Below are 27,883 nucleotides of genomic sequence, written 5' to 3'. Positions count from 1 at the left end.
CATAAAGCTCACTCCACAATTTGCAGTTAGCTCAACAGGTAAAGAGAGTTTTTTTCTTCCAGGTAGTTTGGATGGAGTCTGCTTTTTATGTGGCTCTCCTGGTCTAACCACATCTAGGAAACTCATCTTGTCTCAGAATCTTGTAGGAGGCTCTGCTTGTTTCTGTCACATTCAGATAGTTTGACTGGTCTGAAAGTCTCTCTCAGAAGTACTAACTACTCGTGGAGGGAGGATCTTAGTGAATCTGGTCACTTCCAGTGGCTTCCTGAAATCTTTGAGTTGGTTATGTCCTGAGCTATAAGGATGTTTCCTGCAAGGCAGAATGTTTCACCTCACTTTAGAACATCCTATCTCTTCAAAAGAAGCCATTGGCAAAGAATTGTCACATAACAGCCTGTTAAAGGACAATTAAAACTCAACAATACATTATATAGAGCAATTAATTTTGTTTTTGTGGTCTAGGGACTCTTGAGATAAATGGTTAGACTGTGTCATGACAAAGCTTGGAGTGTCCTCTGAAAGACTGAACAATTCATTTTCAGGGCTAGATCAAGAGGGATGGGATGATGGCTCTGTTCTAACCCTAACTATCATTAGGCCTCTTTTGTATTAATGACTAGCTGACGCAAACACAAGAGTAAGGACATCATTAAGCAACAGCAGTCCTTCATCTGTACCAATCAGATTTACAGTAAGACCCATCAAAGACAAGAAAATTACTCTTTCCCTCTGAGAGACTCCATTATACCTAACACTGAAAACCGCAAATAATCCTTCATATCCAAATAACAATATACTTTCCCTGAATGTTTATAAACCATTAGAAAAATGTTGTTCCTCTGTATTCTATAGCAATTTCTTTGAACTTCAGTTGAAATTTATATCAGCTGTCCAATACATCATAAATTTCATGTTTTCCATTTTAATGTGCTTCACATTTCTTTATGCTAGGCTGAGACCTTTGTATTCTGTCAGAAATAAAGGGGAATTGGAATCAAAAGACTTGTGTTTACAATCATGTCTTACACGTATGAGTTTTATGAGGGACTTTGAATAATATGTTACCACTTTGAGACTTACTATCTTTTTTTTTTTTTTTATTAACTTGAGTATTTCTTATGTACATTTCGAGTGTTATTCCCTTTCCCGGTTTCCGGGCAAACATCCCCCTCCCCCCTCCCCTTCCTTATGGGTGTTCCCCTCCCCACCCTCCCCCCATTGCCGCCCTCCCCCAACAGTCTAGTTCACTGGGGTTCAGTCTTAGCAGGACCCAGGGCTTCCCCTTCCACTGGTGCTCTTACTAGGATATTCATTTGCTACCTATGAGGTCAGAGTCCAGGGTCAGTCCATGTATATACTCTTTGGTAGTGGCTTAGTCCTGGAAGCTCTGGTTGCTTGGCATTGTTGTACATATGGGGTCTCAAGCCCTTCAAGCTCTTCCAGTTCTTTCTCTGATTCCTTCAATGGGGTCCTGTTCTCAGTTCAGTGGTTTGCTGCTGGCATTCACCTCTGTGTTGCTGTATTCTGGCTATGTCTTTCAGGATCGATCTACATCCGGCTCCTGTCGGTCTGCACTTCTTTGCTTCATCCATCTTGTCTAATTGGGTGGCTGTATATGTATGGGCCACATGTGGGGCAGGCTCTGAATGGATGTTCCTTCAGTCTCTGTTTTAATCTTTGCCTCTCTCTTCCCTGCCAATGGTATTCTTGTTCCCCTTTTAAAGAAGGAGTGAAGCATTCACATTTTGATCATCCGTCTTGAGTTTCATTTGTTATAGGCATCTAGGCTAATTCAAGCATTTGGGCTAATAGCCACTTATCAGTGAGTGCATACCATGTATGTCTTTCTGTGATTAGGTTAGCTCACTCAGGATGATATTTTCCAGTTCCAACCATTTGCCTCATAAGATTTCCTTAAAGGGATCCATTGTTTTTTTGATAGCTGAGTAATATTCCATTGTTCCAGATGTACCACATTTTCTGTATCCATTCCTCTGTTGAAGGGCATCTGGGTTCTTTCCAGCTTCTGGCTATTATAAATAAGGCTGCGATGAACATAGTGGAGCAAGTGTCTTTTTTTATATGTTGGGGCATCTTTTGGGTATATGCCCAAGAGAGGTATAGCTGGATCCTCAGGCAGTTCAATGTCCAATTTTCTGAGGAACCTCCAGACTGATTTCCAGAATGGTTGTACCAGTCTGCAACCCCACCAACAATGGAGGAGTGTTCCTCTTTCTCGCATCCTCGCCAGCATTTGCTATCACCGGAGTTTTTGATCTTAGCCATTCTCACTGGTGTGAGGTGAAATCTCAGGGTTGTTTTGATTTGCATTTCCCTGATGACTAAAGATGTTGAACATTTCTTTAGGTGTTTCTCAGCCATTCAGCATTCCTCAGCTGTGAATTCTTTGTTTAGCTCTGAACCCCATTTTTTTAATAGGGTTATTTGTCTCCCTCTTGGTCTAACTTTTTGAGTTCTTTGTATATTTTGGATATAAGGCCTCTATCTGTTGTAGGATTGGTAAAGATCTTTTCCCAATCTGTTGGTTGCCGTTTGTCCTAACCACAGTGTCCTTTGCCTTACAGAAGCTTTGTAGTTTTATGAGATCCCATTTGTATGGATTCTTGATCTTAGAGCATAAGCCATTGGTGTTTTGTTCAGTAAATTTTTTCCAGTGCCCATGTGTTCCAGATGCTTCCCTAGTTTTTCTTCTATTAGTTTCAGTGTGTCTGGTTTGATGTGGAGGTCCTTGATCCACTTGGACTTAAGCTTTGTACAGGGTGATAAGCATGGATCGATCTGCATTCTTCTACATGTTGACCTCCAGTTGAACCAGCACCATTTGCTGAAAATGCTATCTTTTTTCCATTGGATGGTTTTGGCTCCTTTGTCAAAAATCAAGTGACCATAGGTGTGTGGGTTCATTTCTGGGTCTTCAATTCTATTCCATTGGTCTATCTGTCTGTCTCTGTACCAATACCATGCAGTTTTTATCACTATTGCTCTGTAATACTGCTTGAGTTCAGGGATAGTGATTCCCCCTGAAGTCCTTTTTTATTGTTGAGGATAGTTTTAGCTATCCTGGGTTTTTGTTATTCAGATGAATTTGCAAATTGTTCTGTCTAACTCTTTGAAGAATTGGATTGGTATTTTGATGGGGATTGCATTGAATCTGTAGATCACTTTTGGTAAAATGGCCATTTTCACTATATTAATCCTGCCAATCCATGAGCATGGGAGATATTTCCATCTTCTGGTCTTCTTCAATTTCTTTCTTCAGAGTCTTGAAGTTCTTGTTGTACAAATCTTTTACTTGCTTGGTTAAAAGTCACACCGAGGTACTTTATATTATTTGGGTCTATTATGAAGGTGTCTTTTCCCTAATTTCTTTTCTCGGCTTGTTTTTCTCTTTTGTGTAGAGGAAGGCTACTGATTTATTTGAGTTAATTTTATACCCAGCCACTTTGCTGAAGTTGTTTATCAGCTTTAGTAGTTCTCTGGTGGAACTTTTGGGATCACTTAAATATACTATCATATCATCTGCAAATAGTGATATTTGACTTCTTCTTTTTGCGATCTGTATCCCCTTGACCTCCTTTTGTTGTCTGATTGCTCTGGCTAGAACTTCAAGAACTATATTGAATAAGTAGGAAGTGGGCAGCCTTGTCTAGTCCCTGATTTTAGTGGGATTGCTTCAAGTTTCTCCATTTAGTTTAATGTTAGCCACTGGTTTTGCTGTATATGGCTTTTACTATGTTTAGGTATGGGCCTTGGATTCCTATTCTTTCCAGGACTTTTTATCATGAAGGGTGTTGAATTTTTCAAATGCTTTCTCAGCATCTAATGAAATGATCATGTGGTTTTGTTCTTTCAGTTTGTTTATATAACGGATCACGTTGATGGTTTTCTGTATATTAAACCATCCCTGCATGCCTGGGATGAAGCCTACTTGATCATGGTGGATGATTGTTTTGATGTGCTCTTGGATTCGGTTTGCCAGAATTTTGTTGAGTATTTTTGCGTCGATGTTCATAAGGGAAATTGGTCTGAAGTTCTCTTTCTTTGTTGGGTCTTTGTGTGGTTTAGGTATAAGAGTAATTGTGGCTTCATAGAAGGAGTTCGGTAGTGCTCCATCTCTTTCAATTTTGTGGAATAGTTTGGATAATATTGGTATGAGGTCTTCTATGAAGGTCTGATAGAATTCTACACTAAACCCGTCTGGACCTGGGCTCTTTTTGGTTGGGAGACCTTTAATGACTGCTTCTATTTCCTTAGGAGTTATGGGGTTGTTTAACTGGTTTATCTGTTCCTGATTTAACTTGGTACCTGGTATCTGTCTAGAAATTGTCCATTTCCTGCAGATTTTCAAGTTTTGTTGAATATAGGCTTTATAGTAAGATCTTATGATTTTTTTGAATTTCCTCTGAATCTGTAGTTATGTCTCCTTTTCATTTCTGATTTTGTTAATTTGGACACACTCTCTGTGTCCTCTCGTTAATCTGGCTAAGGGTTTATCTATCTTGTTGATTTTCTCAAAGAACCAACTTTTTGGTTCTGTTGATTCTTTCTATGGTCCTTTTTTTGTTTCTACTTGGTTGATTTCAGCTCTGAGTTTTGATTATTTCTGCCTTCTACTCCTCCTGGGTGTATTTGCTTCTTTTTGTTCTAGAGCTTTTTAGGTGTGCTGTCAAGCTGCTGACATATGCTCTTTCTTGTTTTCTTTCTGCAGGCACTCAGCGCTATGAGTTTTCCTCTTAGTACAGCTTTCATCGTGTCCCATAAGTTTGGGTATGTTGTACCTTCATTTTCATTAAATTCTAAAAAGTTTTTAATTTCTTTCTTTATTTCTTCCTTGACCAGGTTATCATTGAGTAGAGCATTGTTCAATTTCCACGTATATGTGGGCATTCTTCCCTTATTGTTATTGAAGACCAGCTTTAGGCCCTGGTGGTCCGATAGCACGCATGGGATTATTTCTATCTTTCTGTACCTGTTGAGGCCCGTTTTTTGACCAATTATATGGTCAATTTTGGAGAAAGTACCATGAGGAGCTGAGAAGAAGGTATATCCTTTTGCATTAGGGTAGAACGTTCTATAAATATCCGTTAAGTCCATTTGGCTCATGACTTCTCTTAGTCTGTCTACGTCTCTGTTTAATTTCTGTTTCCATGATCTGTCCATTGATGAGAGTGGGGTGTTGAAGTCTCCTACTATTATTGTGTGAGGTGCAATGTGTGTTTTGAGCTTTAGTAAGGTTTCTTTTACGTATGTAGGTGCCCTTGTATTTGGGGCATAGATATTTAGGATTGAGAGTTCATCTTGGTGGATTTTTCCTTTGATGAATATGAAGTGTCCTTCCTTATCTTTTTTGATGACTTTTAGTTGAAAATTGACTTTATTTGATATTAGAATGGCTACTCCAGCTTGCTTCTTCCGACCATTTGCTTGGAAAGTTGTTTTCCAGCCTTTCACTCTGAGGTAGTGTCTGTCTTTGTCTCTGAGGTGTGTTTCCTGTAGGCAGCAGAATGCAGGGTCATCGTTGCGTATCCAGTTTGTTAATCTATGTCTTTTTATTGGGGAGTTGAGGCCATTGATGTTGAGAGATATTAAGGAATAGTGATTATTGCTTCCTGTTATATTCATATTTGGGTGTGTTATTTTTGTGCTTTTCTTCTCTTTGTTTTGTTGCCAAGGCGATTAGTTTCTTGCCTCTTCTTGGGTATAGCTTGCCTCCTTATGTTGGGCTTTACCATTTATTATCCTTTGTAGTGCTGGATTTGTAGAAAGATATTGTGTAAATTTGGTTTTGTCATGGAATATCTTGGTTTCTCCATCTATATTAATTGAGAGTTTTGCAGGATACAGTAGCCTGGGCTGGCATTTGTGTTCTCTTAGGGTCTGTATGACATCAGTCCAGGATCTTCTGGCCTTCATAGTTTCTGGCGAAAAGTCTGGTGTGATTCTGATAGGTCTGCATTTATATGTTACTTGACCTTTTTCCCTTACTGCTTTTAATATTCTTTCTTTATTTTGTGTGTTTGGTGTTTTGACTATTATGTGACGGGACGTGTTTCTTTTCTGGTCCAATCTATTTGGAGTTCTGTAGGCTTCTTGTATGCCTATGGGTATCTCTTTTTTTAGGTTAGGGAAGTTTTCTTCTATGATTTTGTTGAAGATATGTACTGGTCCTTTGAGCTGGGAGTCTTCACTCTCTTCTATACCTATTATCCTTAGGTTTGATCTTCTCATTGAGTCTTGGATTTCCTGTATGTTTTGGACCAGTAGCTTTTTCTGCTTTACATTATCTTTGACAGTTGAGTCAATGATTTCTATGGAATCTTCTGCTCCTGAGATTCTCTCTTCCATCTCTTGTATTCTGTTGGTGATGCTTGTATCTACAGCTCCTTGTCTCTTCTTTTGGTTTTCTATATCCAGGGTTGTTTCCATGTGTTCTTTCTTGATTGCTTCTATTTCCATTTTTAATTCCTTCCACTGTTTGATTGTGTTTTCCTGGAATTCTTTCACGGATTTTTGTGTCTCCTCTCTATGGGCTTCTACTTGTTTATTTATGTTTTCCTGGAATTCTTTCAGGCATTTTTGCGATTCCTCTCTGTAGGCTTCTACTTGTTCTCTAAGGGAGTTCATCATGTCTTTCTTGAAGTTCTCCAGCATCATGGTCAAATATGATTTTGAATCTAGATCTTGCTTTTCTGGTGTGTTTGGATATTCCATGTTTGTTTTGATGGGAGAATTGGGCTCCGATGGTGCCATGTAGTCTTGGTTTCTGTTGCTTGGGTTCCTGCACTTGCCTCTCGCCATCAAATTATCTCTAGTGTTACTTTGTTCTGCTATTTCTGACAGTGGCTAGACTGTCCTATAGGCCTGTGTGTCAGGAGTGCTGTAGACCTGTTTTCCTCTCTTTCAGTCAGTTATGGGGACAGAGTGTTCTGCTTTCGGGCGTGTAGTTTTTCCTCTCTACAGGTCTTCAGCTGTTCCTGTGGACCTGTGTCTTGAGTTCACCAGGCAGGTCACTTGCAGCAGAAAAGTTAGTCTTACCTTTGGTCCCAAGGCTCGAGTTCGCTCGCGGGGTTCTGCCCACGGGCTCTCCGCGGTGGCAGCGACCAGGAAGATCTGCGCCGCCTCTTCCGGGAGCCTCCGTGCACCAGGGTTCCAGATGGATTCTGGTGCTTTCCTCTGGAATCAGTAATGTGTGCAGAGAGCAGTCTCTTCTGGTTTTGCAGGCGTGTCTGCCTCTCTGAAGGTTTAGCTCTCCCTCCCACGGGATTTGGGTGCAGAGCACTGTTTATCCGGTCTGTTTCCTTCAGGTTCCGGCGGTGTCTCAGGCAGGGCTCCTGCCGCTCCTGGGCCCTCCCCCACTGAACCCAGAGGCCTTGTACAGTTTCCTCTTGGGCCAGGGATGTGGGCAGGGGTGGGCAGTGTTGGTGGTCTCTTCCGCTCTGCAGCCTCAGGAGTGCCCACCTGACTAGGCGGTAAGGTCTCGAGACTTACTATCTTAATCTATACAATAACAATAATAATTATATCCCTTAGATAAGTGGCTGTGAGAACTTCCCTATTGATTCGGAGGCCCTTTGAAATCATATATTTTATGGATATTACTTATTATGTGTAATCATTTCTATACCTAATCAGAGTCTAATATATGAGGCAATCAATAAATGCTTTTGGAATCAAATTAAATCTCAACCCTTTAAGGTGAAAGAACTGTTTGTTAAAATGTAATTTATAATAGACACTTTATATAGATTGATCTCATTGATAAATGATTTCCAGATGAATATCAACTAATCGGAAATTGTATTAGCAATAATTTGGAATGTTATGATTTGAAAAATAGTATATCTTTATCATTTTTATTTGTAGTTATCATGGTAATAGAATGTAGTCAGGCTTGATAGTATTGCCTTAGGATCTATGATATGGGAAGAACACATTCAAAATAAATAGACAAATAGAAGGTGAATGAGGAAGAGAGGCACTGGGCACTAGAAAGAACAACAGTGCTATTTCACTTCAGCTCAGTATTTATGGCATTTGTACTTGATTTTTTTCACATTACTAGAGTGAATGAATATCCAGAGTAAGAAGGAACTGTTTTGTTTTCGAGCAGTGATGGTCTTAATATGAGATTTCTTTAAATGTGATCAGATCAACTTCTTTATTCAGTTTGAGGAGAGAAATGGGCTTTTTCCTGTGCATTATTATAACATTCTTCTTCCCTTTTATTCTTATAATATGGTACACACACACACACACACATATATATGTATATATATATATATATATATGTGCATGGACACATACACACACTCATATACAATTTATTTGTATGTGATAATGCTTTTATAGAAAAGCAGAAAGAAAAGAACTAAAAGAAAAATATCAAAGTTTTACAATGGAAAAAATAAATTTGTTGAGAATTATCAATGGAAGTTTAAAAAATATATCAAAACAGAAATATATATACAATGTCTCTCTGCTCCCAGGGAAAACCTCCAAGCTGATGCATGAGTAACTTCCAAAATAACTTTAACTTCAACTGTACTTTGATTTGGAGATATTGAATTCTAGGACATCTCTGGAATGCTCTGGCATAAACTATATTTTGACTTTTTATATCTTCTTTGCTTATTCATATAATCCCCCTAATATGATACCACAGGACCTATGATTTCCAAAGGTAGTGAAACTTTTGGTACTGCTGTTAACATTATTGTGCATATTACAGGCATCGAAAATTAAAGGGAATGCTAAATTTCATTTAGAAAGAGGCAAAATAGTTCATTGTAATAGTTTTCAATATTTGGTTAGATTTTTGGAGCTTCCCCAGGCCTACATTTCAGGATTAAGTGTTCTATCAAAGATTCTGCTGCTGAGGTTTAAACTTGCTAGTGATAAACTATTGAATCTCCAATGTTAGTAATTTAGTGAGAGAGGACTTCGGCAGATCATCAGATTGTTTTCTTCCTACTCCTATAATCAGAGTCTATATTGGAATATATGATACATTCACAAATGTCCATGAATTTCCCTTAGTTCTGACCTTTTTGCATCAAGAGGCAGCAAAATTTCACTTTGCAATGTGGGAAGAGGAATACAATTAGCAAAAGTATGATTAAGATAATACTCAATGATCTGTGCAGTCACATGCCTAGGGTATGAAGATATCAAAGGCCAGGCAACTGTCATGTAGCTACATCTATCTATGCTGAGAACTGTGACAAGGATGCCACAACGTCAAAAGGCAGCTTTAGTTATTAAATATAAAATCACTATGTCCTTTAATTTCATCCACAACCAGTTTATTTCCCATATGTAGACATATTAGTAGGTGGCTATCTTTTCACATATATTCTGTCACGGAAGAATGTTATTCATAAGTTTATTTTAAATTATGTAATAATGATGTATGCAGACTTTGAAGTTTTCTTGATCATATTATTTTGATGTAATTCTACAGTAGCTCTCATGTTCCAATCTTCCTAACTATTATTATAACAATATGTCAATGAGCAACTTTTGTAAACCTTGTTGAGCATATGTATTAAAGTTTCTATAACATAAAAGCTATAGTTTAATATTTGCATGTATGTATGTTCACTAGTAGATCATCGAACATATGTGAGTTTATCTATATAGCTATGCCAAGATATGATATGTATAAAATGTACAGATAACCATACATGTATATTAAGCTATAGAAAAGTCTACCAAAGTATTTTCTAAAATATATATGTATATGTTCCCCTGAGAAAGAGATAAGTCTAACTCCCTGTAGTATTTCTGACCTGTGGTTATGATGGAAAACGTCACTGATCTTATCATGTCATCAAAAATAATTGAAAGAAACTTTTAATAGATGACTGTTGAGGTTCCAAAATAAGAATTGTGGGATGCTGCTATTCTAGATGGAGAAATTCTCAAAATTCCTCAATGATTAGGAAAACCAGTTCCTCTAACTACAATTTTAGTATAGTACCAAAACTCAAGCATAAAACTCTAGTCTTTACGTTTCAGCCATTGGCAGAAATGAGAAGACACTATAAGAAGGAATGGAGGAAATGAGTGGTAAGGATGCATGTCAACAATCCCTTTGGAGATAGGACAATGAAGTAGACATTGGCAGGTAAAATGGGCTTTTCCAGAGAAGATGCCAAATTAGGGAGGGAGAAAAATAATGTCCTTATATTGAAACATGGCAAGTGTTAGGAAAGATGTATTGTGGAACACATGGTCCTATGACAAGGAATCATAAGCCAAGGAACTGCAGTAATTGCTAATGCAGCTATACCATGGGCCTTTTATGTTTAAAATGAAATATAGATTTAGCATAATAAAGAGGCTGCTCTCATCACCCATTAATAAAATAGCCTGAAAATCCAGACAACTTCTTAATGAGTTCCTTTGGGATATGGAAGAGATTCAACATGGCCCTGGCTCTTAATATTCTGTACACTCCGGTGTCTGAGAAGGGGAAGGAGGGAGGGAGGGGAGAGAGAGAGAGAGAGAGAGAGAGAGAGAGAGAGAGAGAGAGAGAGAGAGAGAGAGAGATAATGCACATATTTTTAAAATAATACAAAAACTGGATCTTATAAATAAGTACTACAATGGCAAAAAGGGTGAATAGCATTTAAAAGTTCTTTCTTTCTGCCTTAGTGTATGTTAAATTAATTCTTAGAGCATGCAAAGAATGGAATGTGTGTAACTTCTGTGGCCGTGCTATATATGGAAATAGACTGGAAAACAAAACTTTCTTGCTATGAAATATGACAGGAGAGCAACAGGATGGATGTGTTTGTGTTTATGTATCTTCATGTTTATACAAAGCATCTGCCCACTGACAAATCTCTGGGTACATTTGCATAATTAAAAACAGGAACATAATCAGTATGCTGGAACAACAGCAATGACTAGATATTGTCCATGCGTAAAGTACTCTGAATAGTCTCTAGGAATACACATTCCTCGTGAACTTTGCAGACAGCAAGTAAAGCAAACAGTTGAGGCGTATTCAATGTGCTGAAGGTCATTGAATTGAATTTTTGAGAGCTTTGACCATGAATACCTTTTCATACAGGGAATTTTCTTCTAACGATCTCAAAACTCAACATTGTTCTTATGAAAATAAGTGGGTTTTTTTTTCGGTTCTCAGAACAAAACAATACCTTCTAATTGTACCCAGCAACTCTCAGACAGCATAGTTGTTTGGTTCTGCTGTTTGTGTGTCACTCATGGCCAGAGAAATTTCAAAGTGTCAGCTGCTACTACAGACAGCTGGAGTCACCTCTATAGTCTCTTAGCTCTTCATCTTTTCCCGCTATCTTTCTCCCTTTCCTTTCTCTCCACGCTTTAACTTTCGTCTTTCAGAGAGTCTGGTGGGATACAGTATCTGCCACGTTCTCTTCCTTAACTCCATGTTATTTACTGATGATTCTTTCCATTCTCTACACTGTACACAATAATAAAATTCTATTATAGCTACCTGACATGTTAAAAGACTTGAACTCCTTAAAGGCTTCATGATTGTTTTCCAGCAGAGTTGCTCATAAGCCTAATGAAAGAATGGCTATTGAAGAATCAGAGAGGATGAAGTAGCCTCCCCTCTTCTCCATTTACACACCCCATTAAAGGCAGCTTGAAGATTAGCAAGGTTCAGTTATTTCTTAGGTTGACTGAAGTAGTAAGGACTCTTGAAGCAATGTGGGAAAAAATGAACAATTCTACTTGTTTAATCTCTGTGTGGTTCTTGATTCATTAATTAACATATAAGGAATTCAAATAATTTTATGTGGTGGATATAGTGTGCTTGTTGTACATTAAAAGCATTGATTTCCCCAAAGAGACATGTTGATCTCTTGTTGGTACTTTTTCCCAAGGGTGTCCTGGAGTTGGAAATATTTATTGAATTTGGACTTTCAGTGTCTGTCCTTATTCTACCTTTCTAGTATATATCATACATACTGAATATCCTAACAGCGTTTTAGAGCATTCATAATGCATGACAATACAAACTTTCTTCCCCCAAACGGGCAATATAGTATGATTTTTACAAAGCAAATTGTTCTGTTAATAATGTGATTTGAGGGGGATGTTTGCCCGGAAACCGGGAAAGGGAATAACACTCGAAATGTATATAAGAAATATTCAAGTTAATAAAAAAAAAGGAAAAAAAATAATGTGATTTGAAACTCATTATTTAAAAAAAATCTCATAAAAGCAAAGGGGAGGTGGAAGGGCAGATGTGGGATGTGGGGGTGGGGGTTGGTGGAGGGGTAACCAGGAAGTGGTATATCATGGGATGGGGGATTGGTGGAAGGGGGTAACCAAGCAGGGAGTGGGCTATCATTTGAGATGTAAGCAAAGGGAATGATTAAGAAAAAATTCAGTCTACAGAGGTGTGCCATTGGGAAACCATCAAAAAATAATTGAAATCTCACAACACATTTTCTTTTCTAGTCTATTTTCCTTCCTAATACAATATTCCTATTCACTTGTTCTTCTATGTATAGTTTTTTAAGCTATGGGAGTGTTTGAATTAAACTACATAAAAATTCTTATATTTTAATTTTTCTCTGCATTAGCTTCCTTAATACATCAGTCTGAATTCCATTATTAGAGATGATTAAAAAAAGTTACTTATGCTACATTTTGAGGTTTCTTTAAACCATAAAATGAATAGAAAATTCTACTTCATTCCTTGCATAAAACAGCATGAATTAGAACAGTAATGTAATTGGTGAAGTGACATTTGAGACTGGCCTCTGAAGAACGGCAATTGAGGATCTCAGTGGGACATTAATTCAGTTGAAATTGTTGTGCTCCCTGGTCAGACCCTAACATCCTAATTTTTCTTTGGTGATACAGCATAATACCAGGGAAGTATATGTGCACAATTAAATTTACTTCCTTTAGCAGATGATACAGCACATCTTTTATTCACCTAGGTCAGCCCACATGATTTAAGCAGAAATGCCTTATTAGATAAAGTGGCCCCCGTTACTCAATGAATTAATACAAATCTGTTTATCTGAATCTGCAGCTGGCAGTATGAACCCTTCTCTTAGTTCACTGCTAACTCTCTGGAAAAGAAGGTCACATTGTAGAAAGAAGGAAGGAAAAGAGAGAAAGAGAGAGGAGAAAAAAATAATCAATGCAGTTCTTTTTGAACAATGTGGCACACTTTCGAACAACCTGAAAAGGCATTCAACTAGAGACCCAGAGACCCTTCCTCCCAAAGGATGGCTAGGAAATCATCAGGACATCGCTGCAAATATTATCTCTTGAATCAAAAATATTACCTCTTGCTATAAAAGCTGCAGCCTGGCAATTTGGGATACACAGACATTTCTATGTATTTTCTCAATTGTCTACTTCAGTCCAACAACCAAAGCATAGTCACAAAGTAAACATGCTTAGACTATACCATAAAACTCCTCTTACATTAGACAGCATTACAGCTGTGTGTTCTTACTGTATATACTAAAGAGTCATTTCTCGGTCCTTTTTTAAAGACCAAGAGCTGAATTTGCTAAATGTATGACTAAGTTCTTATAAGACAACATTTCAGGGAGACATTGGGAATCAAGGAAACTAAGCACTTTGTATTAAAACCAGAGAACAGCATAAATAAGGTGGATTAACTGGAGTTTTGTTTTGTTTTGTTTTGTTTTGTTTTGTTTTATGAGAACAGAGATTGAATCAAAGGATTCAGGCATCGTGAAGGAGTGCTTTCCCACTGGTCGCTATTTCCAGCCCACGTTTTAATTTTGAGATTAAGATATGGCCTCGGTATGTTGTCTAGAATTGTCTCGAGTTCATTCTGTAGCTCAGGAAAGTCTTGAAATTGCGGTTCTCCTGCCTTGTCTAGGATTGCAGATTTGCATCAGCAAGCCTATTGATAAACCAGAATTTTTGTAGACTAGCATTAGTCTAAGTTTTGCACTCTCAATGTTGTACCGTATTTCTCAAAAATACCTAGTAGTGCCAATAAAATTCAAATTTTAGTAAACAAAAAGAAGTAGAACTTAATAAATTTCATTCAGTTCAAACTAGTGAATTTGGAGTCTTTGGAAATCATCAATTCTAAAGCACATAGGATTTCGCGTGCTACCCGGCAGCATTAGAGGAACTGTGAGAATTAAAACCTCAGCTAGTGGTTCTGGGGAAGTTTATGTGACTATAGAATAAGGGAAGATTCATTTATGAGCAGGAAACATATCAGAGCTTCTCACACTGCTGTGTATAAACATGAATTTTAACATACCAATTCTGACTCAGAAGATCTTTGGATGCAGCCTGACTTCCTGTATTTCTACTAAATTCTAGATGCTGCCAGTGTTGGCAGTCTGGGAACCTTGCTTTAGTGATTAGGCATCTTTGAAAAAACAATAACAACATCAACTTTTCAAGTGACATCTGGAAACTATAGCAGCTGTCTCTACTGTGCAGTTACTAAGGACGGTTGAGGCTTTGGGTTTCCTAGTCCTAGAAATCAGCAAAATGACTCAAAAGAAAAAAAATTAGGAACTGCATTTGGAGCAAGAGTCACCACACCACTCGTACTGGCTTGCATCATTACTGGAAGTCTCTTCCAGGTCTGTGTAGGGAGGAGGATCAACTTAAAGTAACGTTAACATCTTAGATAAATGCCACCAATTTCTAAATAGTTCATAATAGTTGTAAGCAATACAGAAAAATTAAGCAAATGAATTAGTTCATGAAATTCTACTCACAGTTAAATTAGCCAAACAAATGAATTAGTTAGTAATCTTAAAGAGCTACGTTATTTATTTGGTTATTAAGGCACTGCGAAAATTTAGATAAACCATAATTGCTTTATGAAGACTATATATTACTACTTGGCTTATCTTTGCTGAATAGGAAACCAACTTGAAAATCAATTGCTTAAAATAATACATATTTAATGTTGCTAGAAGTTAATTAGGATATCTGTGCTGGGTCACCTGGGTCTCTGTGTGAGTGGTATAAATCAGCCTCCCTCAAAGGCCCAAGACCTCAAGTGAGGTTTCTCAGTGATTTCAATAGCTGAGATTCCTCTATACAGAGTACGTAAATTGATTTGGGTTCATCATATGCCAGTTCTTGAGTTTCCTACAGGAAAAAGTAGGGGGGCACTAGTGTGTTAGTTTATCTGATCCCTGTTGGATCACATCAAAGAAAAACACCAGGCCACACTAACATTCAAGGAGAGGACTTTAAAATTTGTGAGGAGGAGCTTTATCACAGCTAGGAAGCATTTCAACCTACCATAGCTGTGACTCGGGCTATAATTAGTTCCAATCAACCAACCAATAAAATGTGTTTATACTAAAGTCAGGACCTCTAAAGGTCTCAATCAACAATGTCATCAGGATATGATACAGACTCAACCCCTGGGCTGAGTTCTTCTTGATGCAAACATCTGTTAATAGACAATCCAAGCCTCCTCTTTAGCACATATCATGTTGAGATAGAATCTGAATTGTTATAGCTCCTTCTGTTCAGAAAGAAGAAACCAGGAGAGCACCTGAGAGTCTTGTCTGCAGGGCTCACTTCTGGTTCTCAGGAGTGGCTTCCCAGTACTACGGTTCCATACAGCTTGGGATTCCATCAGCAACTTTCTACTTTCCCTGTTGATACACTAAAATGCTGTGTTTATAGCTCATGATTAAAAAGCCATATGTACACATATATTTATTCATTATATGTTGCTTGTGTTTGTGTACGATGTCTGCACAGGCATGTATGCCTGTCATGTGGGTGAAGCACCTATAGGACTTCATTCTCTCCTTCCATTATGGCAGCAAGTGACATGTGGAGTTATCTCACATGTCCTATGCACTACTCTGACTTCACTTCTTGCTGGTTCACAATTCAACAGCTCCATAAAACCCTACCCCAATATTAGTGTCACTTTTATTTTTGCATCTATTGAAAATAGATTTTTTTCTCATGTAATATGTCCTGATTATGGTTTCCCCCTCTACCTCTCCTTCCTACCTGATTCATCCTATTTCTGTCTCTTATTTAAAAAGACTTGCTTCTAATGGATAATAATAAAATATAATAAAATAGGACCAAAAAACTTATACATTGGAATTGGGTAAAACAAAGAAATAAAAGAAAGAACCCGAGAAGGCACAAAAACAGATATAGATTCATTAATTCACACATTCAGAAATCCCATAAAACATTATACTGGAAGCAAATATATATATATATATATACACACACAAAGGAATTGTACTGTAAAAAGAGAAGAAAGAGATACACAAATAAAATTAAATATAATTAGATTAAAACAAAGCAAATAAGCAAACAAACAAAAACAAAACAAAGAAATGAAAAAAAAAAAACAAGAAAATCCCTGGCATGACATTGTGACATAAGAAACTTCCCACAATGCCTTTGAGTTCATTTCTCATTGGGCATGCACCCTACCCTCAAGGATATTTTGTTTCCCCACTGAGACTCCTTCTAAGGAAACTAAATTTTCACTTACAACAGGATATCAGTTGGAGATGGTTTCTGTGCTAGGGATGGAGACATGGGTCCACTTCTTTCAGCTCAGGGTCCTAACTGCTACAGAGCCATTCAGACACTATGCATGCTGCCTCAGTCTCTGTGCACTCGTGTCTTGATCATGTTGACTTAGAGGGCTTTATTTTCTTGGTGTCTTCTATCCCCTCTACTTGCTTCCTCTACCAGTGGTCCATGAGCTCTAAAAGGAGAAAATTGATGGAGAAATCCAGTTTAAGGCTGAATGTTCCAAGGTCTCTCCATCTTCATAATGTCTAATGTGTGGATCTCTGTATCTGTTTCCACTTGCTGCAGATGGAGGAACCTCTGGCAATGACTGAATCACTAATTTATGAGTAGAGTTGAGTATCACTAGGATTCATTTTATCAGTTCATCGTTTTATTTCTTTATTTTTTTAAGACCAGTTTAATTTGGTTTTACCCTAAGTGACTGGGCTAGACTCTAGTTCTTGGTCACCCAAGCAGTATTGACTCTGGGTTCCATCTTGTGGACTAGGCTTTAAGTAAAGTCAGATGTTTGATGCCTACAATCATTGCAATAGCATATCTTACAGGGAGAATACCATTGTAGATTGGAGGTTTTGAGCTTTAGCTGTTGTTTACTTTTCTCCTTTGGTAGTGTGCAGAGTGGACTGCCTTCCTGTACAAAAGATGCTAGAACCTAGGGGTACAGGCTGTATGTAGGCACCAGCTGTTCTATTCAGTGTTCTGTATATTGTGTAGATGTAGTTTCCAGCAATGGGGCTTGCGTCAGTTTGTAGAAAGCTACGTATAGTCTCACCAATAATCTGGGTTGTTTTCGATTCCCACAAGAATCCTTCGTTCAAAAACCCAATTAGAAAATCCAATCACAGTACCAGAAGCTTTAAAGAGATTCAGGCATGGCTCAACGTGTGTAAATCAAAAAATGTAACCTATCACATAAGACCAAAACCACATAATCACCTCTTTTGATACAGAAAAGGCCTCTGATAAAATCCAATATCACTTTATGGAAAAAAAAGCCCTGTAGAGATTAGAGATAGATAGGAGTACTTCAACATACCAAGGGCACTTTAGCAACCCCATAGCCAACATACTGATTTTCACTAAAATTAGGGACAAGTCAAGGTTGTATACTCTCTCCATACTTATTCAAAAAGAGTACTTGAAATCTTAAGTAGAACGGTAAGACAATTGGTGATCAAGGGGTTACAATATTGAACAAAAAGAATTCAAGCTTTATTTACAGATGATATGTTAGTATATGTAAGTGACACTAAAAGTTCCACCCAGAAATGCCTACAGCTGATAAACACTTTCAGCAAAGTAGTTAGAGGCAAAATCAACTCACAGAAGTCAGTAGCCCTTTTATAATCTTCATCAGCTACTTGGAAATCCAAGACCAATTTCCATGATAAGATTTATGTTGAGTACATTCTTTTTTTTTTTTTTAAAGCCATATTCTCAGTTCCTTCTCAGGCAGCTTCTTTCCTTTTAGGTCATATGTCAAACTGGAATATAGCCTACCATTAGGATCCTAGAATTTTAATAAAGCAGAATTTCCCAAAGTCTACTCAGGAGATTTAATAGTCACATCTTTCCTTTATTTTTTTAGTTTTATGCTATATGGAAACAGAAAATTCTTTATTAGTGAGGGGGATAAATTTATTAGCCCGACCATTTGAATCCTGACATATCTCTAAATTGAGATTGCAAACTAGATAGGTTCTTATATAGACTAAAGCTATTTTTTCTTTTTTTTTACCAAATATAGCCATAAATTTTCAGTAGCAATTCTTCTAACATTGTCTTTGGAAGGTAAATGATGGTGTGTACATAGATGTATCAACACTTGAGATTCATGGCTAGCTTGCACTACATAGTGATACCTGGCATGTATGAGAAGCACCCACCCACCCACCCACCCCCAGAATAAGGGGGACAAAGGAGGAGAGAGGAGAGGGAGGGGAGGGGGAGGCGAGGGGGGATGGGGAGGGCGAGGGATGGGGGGGGGAGAGGGAGAGGGAGGGGAGAGGGAGAGGGAGGAGGGAGAGGGAGGAGAGGAGAGGGAGAGGAGGAGGGAGAGGAGAGAGGGAGAGGAGAGGGGAGGAGAGGGAGAGGAGAGGGACATACAATCTGGAGAATTCCCTAACCCTAAAAAAGCTGATGAGGTGACACTCTCTGCCTTTAACTTTTTCATAGAGTACAGTTCTGTCATTTGCTTTTCTGAGCTTTTGCATGAGTTGCTGTTCTTAAAATATGCTATAAGTATTTGCATAACAGTTTCCTTTACTTCATTGGGTATTTCCCTTCATTTTTTCCTTCATTTGGAAGAACTTCTTTGCTTTGCTAATTTCATCTTCCTTCTTGTTTCAAATACATTGCACACATTTTATTCCTTTCCATGAGTGTCACTCCATTTCTGATACCAATTTATATCTTAGCTTGTGAGTTTTCCTGTATATCCAGTTGCCCTAACATCTAGAAATTGAATATGTTTACATTTTTATTTTAAATATGAAAGGTATGAGTTAGGACTTTTTAATGCTCTCTCATTTGAAGTGGTCTATAAACCATGGATTTTGGGGAATTTTTTCATATAATTTATCATTTGGAGATGGGTGTGTTTGTTTATATGTGTGATGACCTCAGAGTTTCTAGTAGCATGAGGTCAAGTGATACCATTTTTTAAAATGTTGTTAAAAGTACTATGCATGAACCTTATCTAATGTGTATAAGACTCTGTGTTCAATTCTCAGCACTACAAAATGAAATAAATAAAATTTTAAAAATGCCTGTAACATATTTGCTATGGTCACTTAACAAATTAAGTTCACATGGTGAAGAGAGATGCAAGGAGAGAAACAGATTTCTGTTCCCGTATTTGTCCTTACATAGGTTTACCATATATATATAGAATCTACGTGCATAGGGGCTGGAGAGATGGCTCGGTGGTTAAGAGCACTGACTGTTCTTCCAGAGTTCTAGAGTTCAATTCCCAGCAACCACATGGTGGCTCATATCTATAATGGTATTTGATGCTCTCTTCTGGTGTGTTTGACAGTTACAGTGTACTCATATACATAAAATTTAAAAAAAATTTAAAAAAGAATCTAATGTATAAAATGGCCTTAATATGTAATAAGATTTGTATTTTATTAAAGATATGGGTATATACTGAAAAGAATAAAAATACAAGTATGAACATATATGTAAAGAATATGCTCATTTTTAATATTACTCAAATTGTCCTATTCTCTATAAAAACATGAAGTTCTTATATTCTCTTGTAAATCCTACTTCATTCAATTTCACAGTCATTTATACATGCTTAACTTTTATTTATGGCATTTGTCAGAAGACATTTTTAAGACGTGAGTGCAGTTATAATCATACAACTTGTTTATATGTGTACTGTACCACAGGTCAGAGTCTCAGTTTCTGGACTATATGGTCACTGAATGTTCTCCAATGTTTAAAATGCTCTTTTAGGGACGTAATTCGTTTAATTAGTGCTATTGAAATGTCTAATTCTCCATGGAAATTTGTTAGGTAGAATGATGATAAATGCAAAATTGAATTTGTTACCTTCATTTTAAAGAATTGATTTTGAGTGTTTTAATTTAAATTGTACATTTAAGTCTTTCCAAGTAAAACAAATGGTAATTTTACATAATTGAAATTTTCACCCAAGAAATGTAGGCAATTGCTTCAAAATCTAATTTTTCTTTGAAAGTGCAGTGTACATATAGCACAAGGGCTGTCCATCACTCTACCAGCACCTGGACTTCTTGAATATAGAGGTATTTTGACAGCATAATTGGAAAGCAGTACTGTGATTTTCATTACTCCATGACCGCTCAAAGCACAATTTTCTTTAATAATAACACTACAAGTAATTCAGAACTTATATAATAACTATGGTCATTTTATTATAATAAAAATCTGGATAATTAAAAGAGTTGAATATGAAAAACATCATCAGAACCTGTACCCAAACCTCAAAACTCTCTTTAGAACACAGTTGCTCTTTGTTACCATAAATTTATTCCACAAATAAGCTTTCAAAATTCAAATTATATTTAAGTAGTACTGAGGGCAGCATCGTGGAGGCATCAGATACAACCTTGTCTGTGTGGTTTTAGAACAAGGAGATGAACAGGCATGGCGAAGATAATCTCAGTACTGAATGTCTGCAGTTAGATGACCTAGAGGGTATGTCCTGGGTAGAACAACATTTAATTACCAGCCAGTGCTGCAAATGTAGAAAACTTCTTCAAGAAGTAGTTTCTATGTTGAAATCCAGAGAATGAATCTAAACTCATTAAGCTAAGTACGAAAAGAATAAGAAATCAGCTGGATCATTCAGATAGACAACATGTTCCAAGTTTGAGAATTACTCATGGTTCCATTTAACATTGTATACACCATGTACAAACCCATTCTGCCAATATCCTATGTTGCCATCACTGTGAATGGAGGCAACTTGTGGCACTCTTCCCCAGGTAAAACACTCTTGCACACACGAGGCTTTCCCTTTATCATGCTTGCACAAATGCACCAAATATACTAAGATAAGGTTTGCAATTGTCTGTTTATTCCCTTAGGTTCATATCCCTCCAAAGCAAAATCTATGTTTATTTTTGAGCCAAAGTCATGCCATGTTATTCAGACTAACCACAGACTTCCAGACACAAATGACTTTTATTTTAGCCTCACAGTTAGCTATGACTACAGACATTTAGCACCTCCTTAACTAGGCCTATGCCCCTCTCCTTTTTTTTATTGGATATGTTTTTATTTACATTATAAATTTCAAATGCCAAGAAGTGCATACTGACAGGAGCCTGATTAGCTGTCTCCTGAGAGGTTCTGCCAAAGCATGACAAATACAGAGGCAAATGCTCACAGCCAACCATTGAATTGAGAAGGGGGTCCCCATTGGAGGAGTTAGAGAAAGGAAGGAGCTGAGGGGGCTTACAACCCCATAAGAACAACAATACCAACCAACCAGAGCTCCTAGGGACTAAACCACCATCCAAAGAGTACACATGGACAGACCCATGGTTCCAGCTGCATATGTAGCAGACGAAGGCTGTGTTGGGCACCAATGGGAGGAGAAGCCCTTGGTCCTGCCAAGGCTGGGGCCATGCCCCAGTGTAGGGGAATGTCAGGATGACAAGGCAGGAAGGGATGTGGGGGGAATACCCTTATAGAAGAAGGAGAAAGGGGATGGGATAGGGGGTTGAAATGTAAATAAAAAATATCCAATAAAAAAGTACATGACATGCATCTGTGAATAGATCATGATGTTCAATATCAATAACCCAGGAAGGGATGTGTTCATGAATTTCCTGACTACACTTTCCTCATCTTAAAACCTATTTCTTCCTATAGAAGATGACTACCATCAAAAGCTATGCCTTGGAACCCCAGTGGAGCAATAAGAATGCCGATCCAGCCACAAAACCTTCAACCTCAAATTTTTCCTGTCTACAAAAAATGCAGGGATGGGGAATGGAGCAGAGACTGAGGGAATGGCCAACCAATAATCATTTGAGACCCATCCCATGGGCAAACACTGATCCGTGACACTATTAATGACACTATTAATAACACTATTAATGCTTGCAGCCAGGAGTCTAGCATGGCTATCATCTGAGAGTCTCTGCTACAGGAATGGCAGCAGCGTTGATTCAATAACGACTTGGAGTCAGCGGCGGATGTGAGCTGTCAGCACAAGTGTTCTCTCTTTACCCAAGGATCCTCATCATTTTTCCCTCTTCTCCTTTTTTCCTTCTTCTTTCTTCTCTTCTTTTTCCTTCTTCTGACCAGAGAGCCTGAACCAATGGTCCCCAAAGGCTAAACAGAAGGTCTGTTCCTTGGCCTCCACAGCCTCAGGACCACCTCCTCCATTCCTCATTCCTGAGAACCACATTTTGCTTTGTTTATTATAGAGTGATTAGCTCTGATTAATGGGAAAGTATATTCCCCAGAAAGAGAGGTTGAAAGTAAAACAAAAGAAGAGACAACACATCAGCCTCAGGGCAACAGAAACCATTAGCACACGTGGAGATCAACAGTCTGGTGATGCTCTAGTGGTGGGAACTGTGGCAAAATGCCCCTTACACAACCAGGCTGGAATGACTAGGCTCCACTCAGCAGCTAATTCAGATAGATGCAGACACCCACAGCCAAGGAGTGGATGGGGCTTTCAGAAATTTATGGAAGAGGTGGGGGAAGGATTGTGGAGCCCCAAAGGGAATAGGAACTCCACAGGAATACCAACAGAGTCGATTAACCTGGATCATTCAGGGTTCTCAAGTCTAAACCACCAGCCAAAGAGCATACAGCAGCTAGAGTTAGTCCTCCCTGCATATTTTTAGCAGATGTGCAGCTTGGCCTTCATGTGGATCCTGATAAAACTGGAATACGGTCTATCCCAAAAGCTGTTGCTTGTCTATGGGATATGTTCTTCTAGCTTGGCTGCCTTGTCTGGCTTCAGTGGGAAAGGATGTGCCTAGCCCTGCAGAGACTTGATGTGCTAGGGTGAGGGGATGGGGGAAGAAGGCTCTACTCTTTCAAGAGAAGGGGGGGAAGAATTGTGGAAGAGGGAATCAGGGACTGGGCAGTGAACAGGATATAAAGTGAATGAATAAAAATAAAATAAAATAAAGATTTTTATTCGACATTTTTAAATTTACATTTCAAATGTTACTTCCTTTCCCAGTTTCCCATCTTTAAAACCCCTATCGCGTGCCCCCTCCCACTGCTTCTATGAGCGTGTTCCCCTACCCAATTACATACCGTTTTCCGCCTCCCCAACCTGGTATTCCCCTACACTAGGGGTCCAGCCTTGGCAGGACCAAGGGCCCAATAAGGCCATCCTCTGCTACATATGCAGCTGGAGCCATGGGTCTTTCTCTCCAGCTCCTTGCCTTTTAAAAATAACTTTCACTTACTCAAAGTACTTAACATAATGGATACTTTATAACTCTTATTAGATAAATGGATGAACAAAAAGACCCTCACAATGTTATTATTATTGTTTATTGCTTGGAACATTTAGCGTTGGCATGGACACTGTTGAGTATATTAAATGCTATTGCTTGCAGTAAGATGTAAAAATAAAACGTCATCTGAAAAAATATAAAATATTAGAAACCAGTTGTTGATAATGGAATTTTCCAAAGATTTAAAACCAAAAGTAAGAATGAACTGAATACATTGGTATAAATAGAAACTATGCGTGGTTAATCTGACTAAACTTCAGGACATGAATTTTTAAAAACTGACAGAAAATAAACCAGGAATATAGAATAAGTCACTGAGAAATTTGTACTGAATTCTTCTTGGTATTTCCATGTTAGGACCTCCCAGTAGTATGCATTTGGATTTCAACTTTAACAGAGCGCATTCAATTTGTACGTGCAATTAATAGATTCTATGAACACATGTAATAAACATATGCAGTAAATACATACAATACCTAGAGTGAGGCACAGAACAAAAAGTCCTATGTGCACTCATTTACACAAAAACTCCAAAACAGTGATTACACAGAAGCGAAGAAATTGAGCAAGGCAACCACAGCCTAGGGAACAGGTAATAAATTATAGAAAATAGAAAAATCCCAGTATGTTACTGAACCCACAATGACTAAAAATAATGATACTGAACTCGATAGATAATAGAAAGATAGGTAGATGATAGATAGATAGATAGCCAGACAGATAGATAGACAAACGGTAAAAATAATGATAATTTGCCAGAAATGGATGGATGGATGGATGGATGGATGGATGGATGGATGGATGGATGGATGGATGGATAGACATACAGTCAGATAAGTAAATAGACAGATAGGGATGCTTTTTAAGAACAGGGATAAAGAGGCTGGAAAGACGGTTCAGTTATTCAGAAAAGCACTAGCTGTTCTTCCAGATTTCCCACATTCAGTTCATAACTCCCACATGTTAATTCACAACCCTCTGTAACTCCAATTTCAGGGAATTTGACACGCCACCCTTATGGCCTCTGAGAGCTCTAGGAACACATGGTACTCAGGCATACGTTCAGATGAATTTCTTAGATGCATATAATAAGTAAATAAAATAAACATTTTTGAAAACTGAAAGAGGTTTGACTATTTTTACCACAAGCATGTGATAAATTTTAAGAGACAGATATGCTTAGAACAATCAGAATATTATAGAATATATACATTTATCAAATTTTTGCATGGTGTTTTAGCATATGTATAGTTTTATGAGTCAGACATGAAACTCACCTTCCTGAGACCTGTGTCATAGTACCATAAGATGCTATACAGGCTGGTAAACAGGAAGCAAGTAATAGTCCTACCCAGTTGTAATGCATATGAACCAGCATGGCAAGATATCCTTGAAGGTTCAATAGTGGCACTTACGTATTGGTGGCAACAAATGGTTATTTAAATGGATTCATGAGTTGCTGAAGAGGAGGGAAATCATGTCTTCTACTGTAAAATAATCAACTAACTGGTGGCAGTGAGAAGGTAAGCCTGAGAGGAGAACCTATATAGTCACTTTCCTAAGACAGCATAAATATTAATATGGATGTTCACAGATGGGTGTGTGTAAATTCTCACACCCATCAAAGAAACTTCTTTGTGGTTGAAGGATACCATTACAGAAGGCCACAATGAGATAAAATGAGAAAAACAATTTACCATGTAGTACCCATCTCTGATTGATATATTTGTATCTGGGAACAATCTGAAAGAGGAATTTCAAGGATTTTAAGAGCCATAGGACCAGAAACTGTGATGTATTATTGAGCATATTAACTAAGATAGGGAAGCTATGCTCTTGAAATCTCAAAAGCATAGCTACCTAAAGAAGACCTGAACAGTTCAACATTCATTTACTTCTCAATATTAATGCTTGAATTTTCAAGAAACCCCATTCTTTAAAAAGCTATAAGCAATTAACAATTGCTAAAACAAAAAAAAAAAAAAGGAGAATTAACCAGTTTTTCCCAGGGATAAGCCCCCAAGTGATTAGCCCTAGAAACACATTTGCAGGCAACACTGACTCGGTCAGCTTTATCTCTATATATAAATAAATAAATGTGTATATACAAAAACTATATATAATATGTAAAAATTATATTATACCTTTATGTATCATATATCATATATTTATTGTGAATAATACATTTTATATATAATATTTACATTATATTGTACATTATATTGAATGCTATATATCATGTGATATATAAACATAACATATTTGTTATATTATACTATTATATATAATTATATATATACAAATATGTAACAACAAAGGTTAAAGTAGAGGGTCATTTGAAATTGGGAGAGGTGTAAGTTAGCAAAATAGCACAATGCCCTTCTGGGAAACCTCACATGTCTGTTCTCAGCAAAATATCCTCCCACATGTCTGCATCAGCAAAATATCCTCTCATAAGACAGTCTCATAAACATCACATGACACAACCGAGTCTCCAAAAAAATCAGAAATTTCCACTTCAAGGTTGTCTCCTCTCACCTTTTCTTGAGGTCTGAGGAGAAACCTCATGTCATTTGGCTCATGTCGCAAGCAATTTTACCCACTGATTTATCCTACCTGGCCTTTTATTTACTTCCAAACTGTCTATTAAATAATTTCTGGGGGTAAACACATATCTAAAACCACAGATTTTATAACATGTTTAGGTTTGGCATAGGTCAATTTTCATTGGAGTTTATTTCTTTTCAGAACTTTGAAGACTTGCTTGTTTCATATTTTCTCGCTTTACTGTTTCAAAAGGCCCTAAGCCATTTACATACTTTGGTTTCAGTGGCACTCCACAACCTCTGTCCTTCTCGATTCTGGTGGGAGCCTGAGAGCTTGTAACATACATACATAATTCTCTAATGACTTACTGTAATGTCACATGGTGTGGTCTGTGGCAAGCATAAAAGTAGATAGGTAATACAACCTTTCACTGTGATAATGTATTTGTGTAATATTTTGAAATCTTTAGCAGAGAATTTTTTTCACTAGTTTTTCTCTTGTTTTGTTCTGGAAGTGATGGTATTTAGATAATTAACATTTTATTTGATTATGTCTTTCCATAGTTAAGATTTGTCATTGCCCCAATTTTATAAGATATTTATTTAACGTATTTTCAGCTTTTAAGTCCCCATTTGTTTCACTTATTATCCCACCTTTCCTTCACTTTCACTTTTTGATGGCTCCATGGCTTCTCTGAGTTTTTAAAATAATAGTAATTGATTCTTGTTTCATTGATTTAACATCTATCCTTTCCCAGAAAACATTAAGGATGATTAATTTGAAGAATAATCAGAATGCTTATATTTGCATGCTGCGATCTCGTTATGTTGATTTTCCTTTCTGTCTGTCTGTATAAATGCTAAAGTGGTTTCAAAAACATTGATTTAAAATTATTTGTGCGTTTGATTTTAATTAAAAGCTTTCTTCTGATATCAATTCATAATCGTATACTTACAGTTAAGAGTAGAATAATACTGACTAGATTCCATTATTAAATTATTCTTTTGATAGAAATTGCATGCCCATACTATAATATGTTTCATTTGCCAAGTCATACTCACCAGAAAAGGATGCTGAAGTCTTCTGCCAGAGTTTTAAATCCATTAGGCAGAAGGTTCAGAGCCTATATGAACCCTGTTTAATTCATTTGGAGCTGGGAGATAAATATATCCCAGGTTATTGCCAACAATGTGTGTGTGTATATATATATATATATATATATATATATATGCATGCATGTACATATATATATATGTATGTATATGTGCATATTTGAATGTATGTATGTATATATTGTTAGATATAAGTATTTAATTTCTTCTATGTCTGGATACTTAGTTCCTTAAAAACCACTTATTAAGGAGACTGTACTTCATCCATGCTATAAGTGTGCTGAAAATTAAGCTACAAATACATGATGTATTTGTCAATATTTTAATCACTGTATAAATAGTTGGCATAAAACAGTTTATAAAGAAAAAATTAATTTTTGCTCATATGATCAAAAGGTTCCAATATGCAGTTCATTTGCACTGTTGCTTTTATGTTGAGAATGACCCAGACACATCACAACACAAAAATGGCAAATGAACAATGATCAGCCTAAGATAGCCAAGACACAATGAGAACAAGAGGGGCAGAGCCAATATTTGCCCTTTAAACGTACACACCCAATGATCCCCTTTCTCCAACTAGACTCACACTCCAATAGTATATTCAACTACAAATTCACCAGTAGATAGTGTAATATGCTGATTGCATTAGCATCTCTACCTCTCTGC

The sequence above is a fragment of the Rattus rattus genome, chromosome 15 (assembly GCF_011064425.1).
Source record: "Rattus rattus isolate New Zealand chromosome 15, Rrattus_CSIRO_v1, whole genome shotgun sequence".
Lineage (NCBI taxonomy): Eukaryota > Metazoa > Chordata > Mammalia > Rodentia > Muridae > Rattus > Rattus rattus.
Note: the sequence above shows the minus strand (reverse complement) of the source record.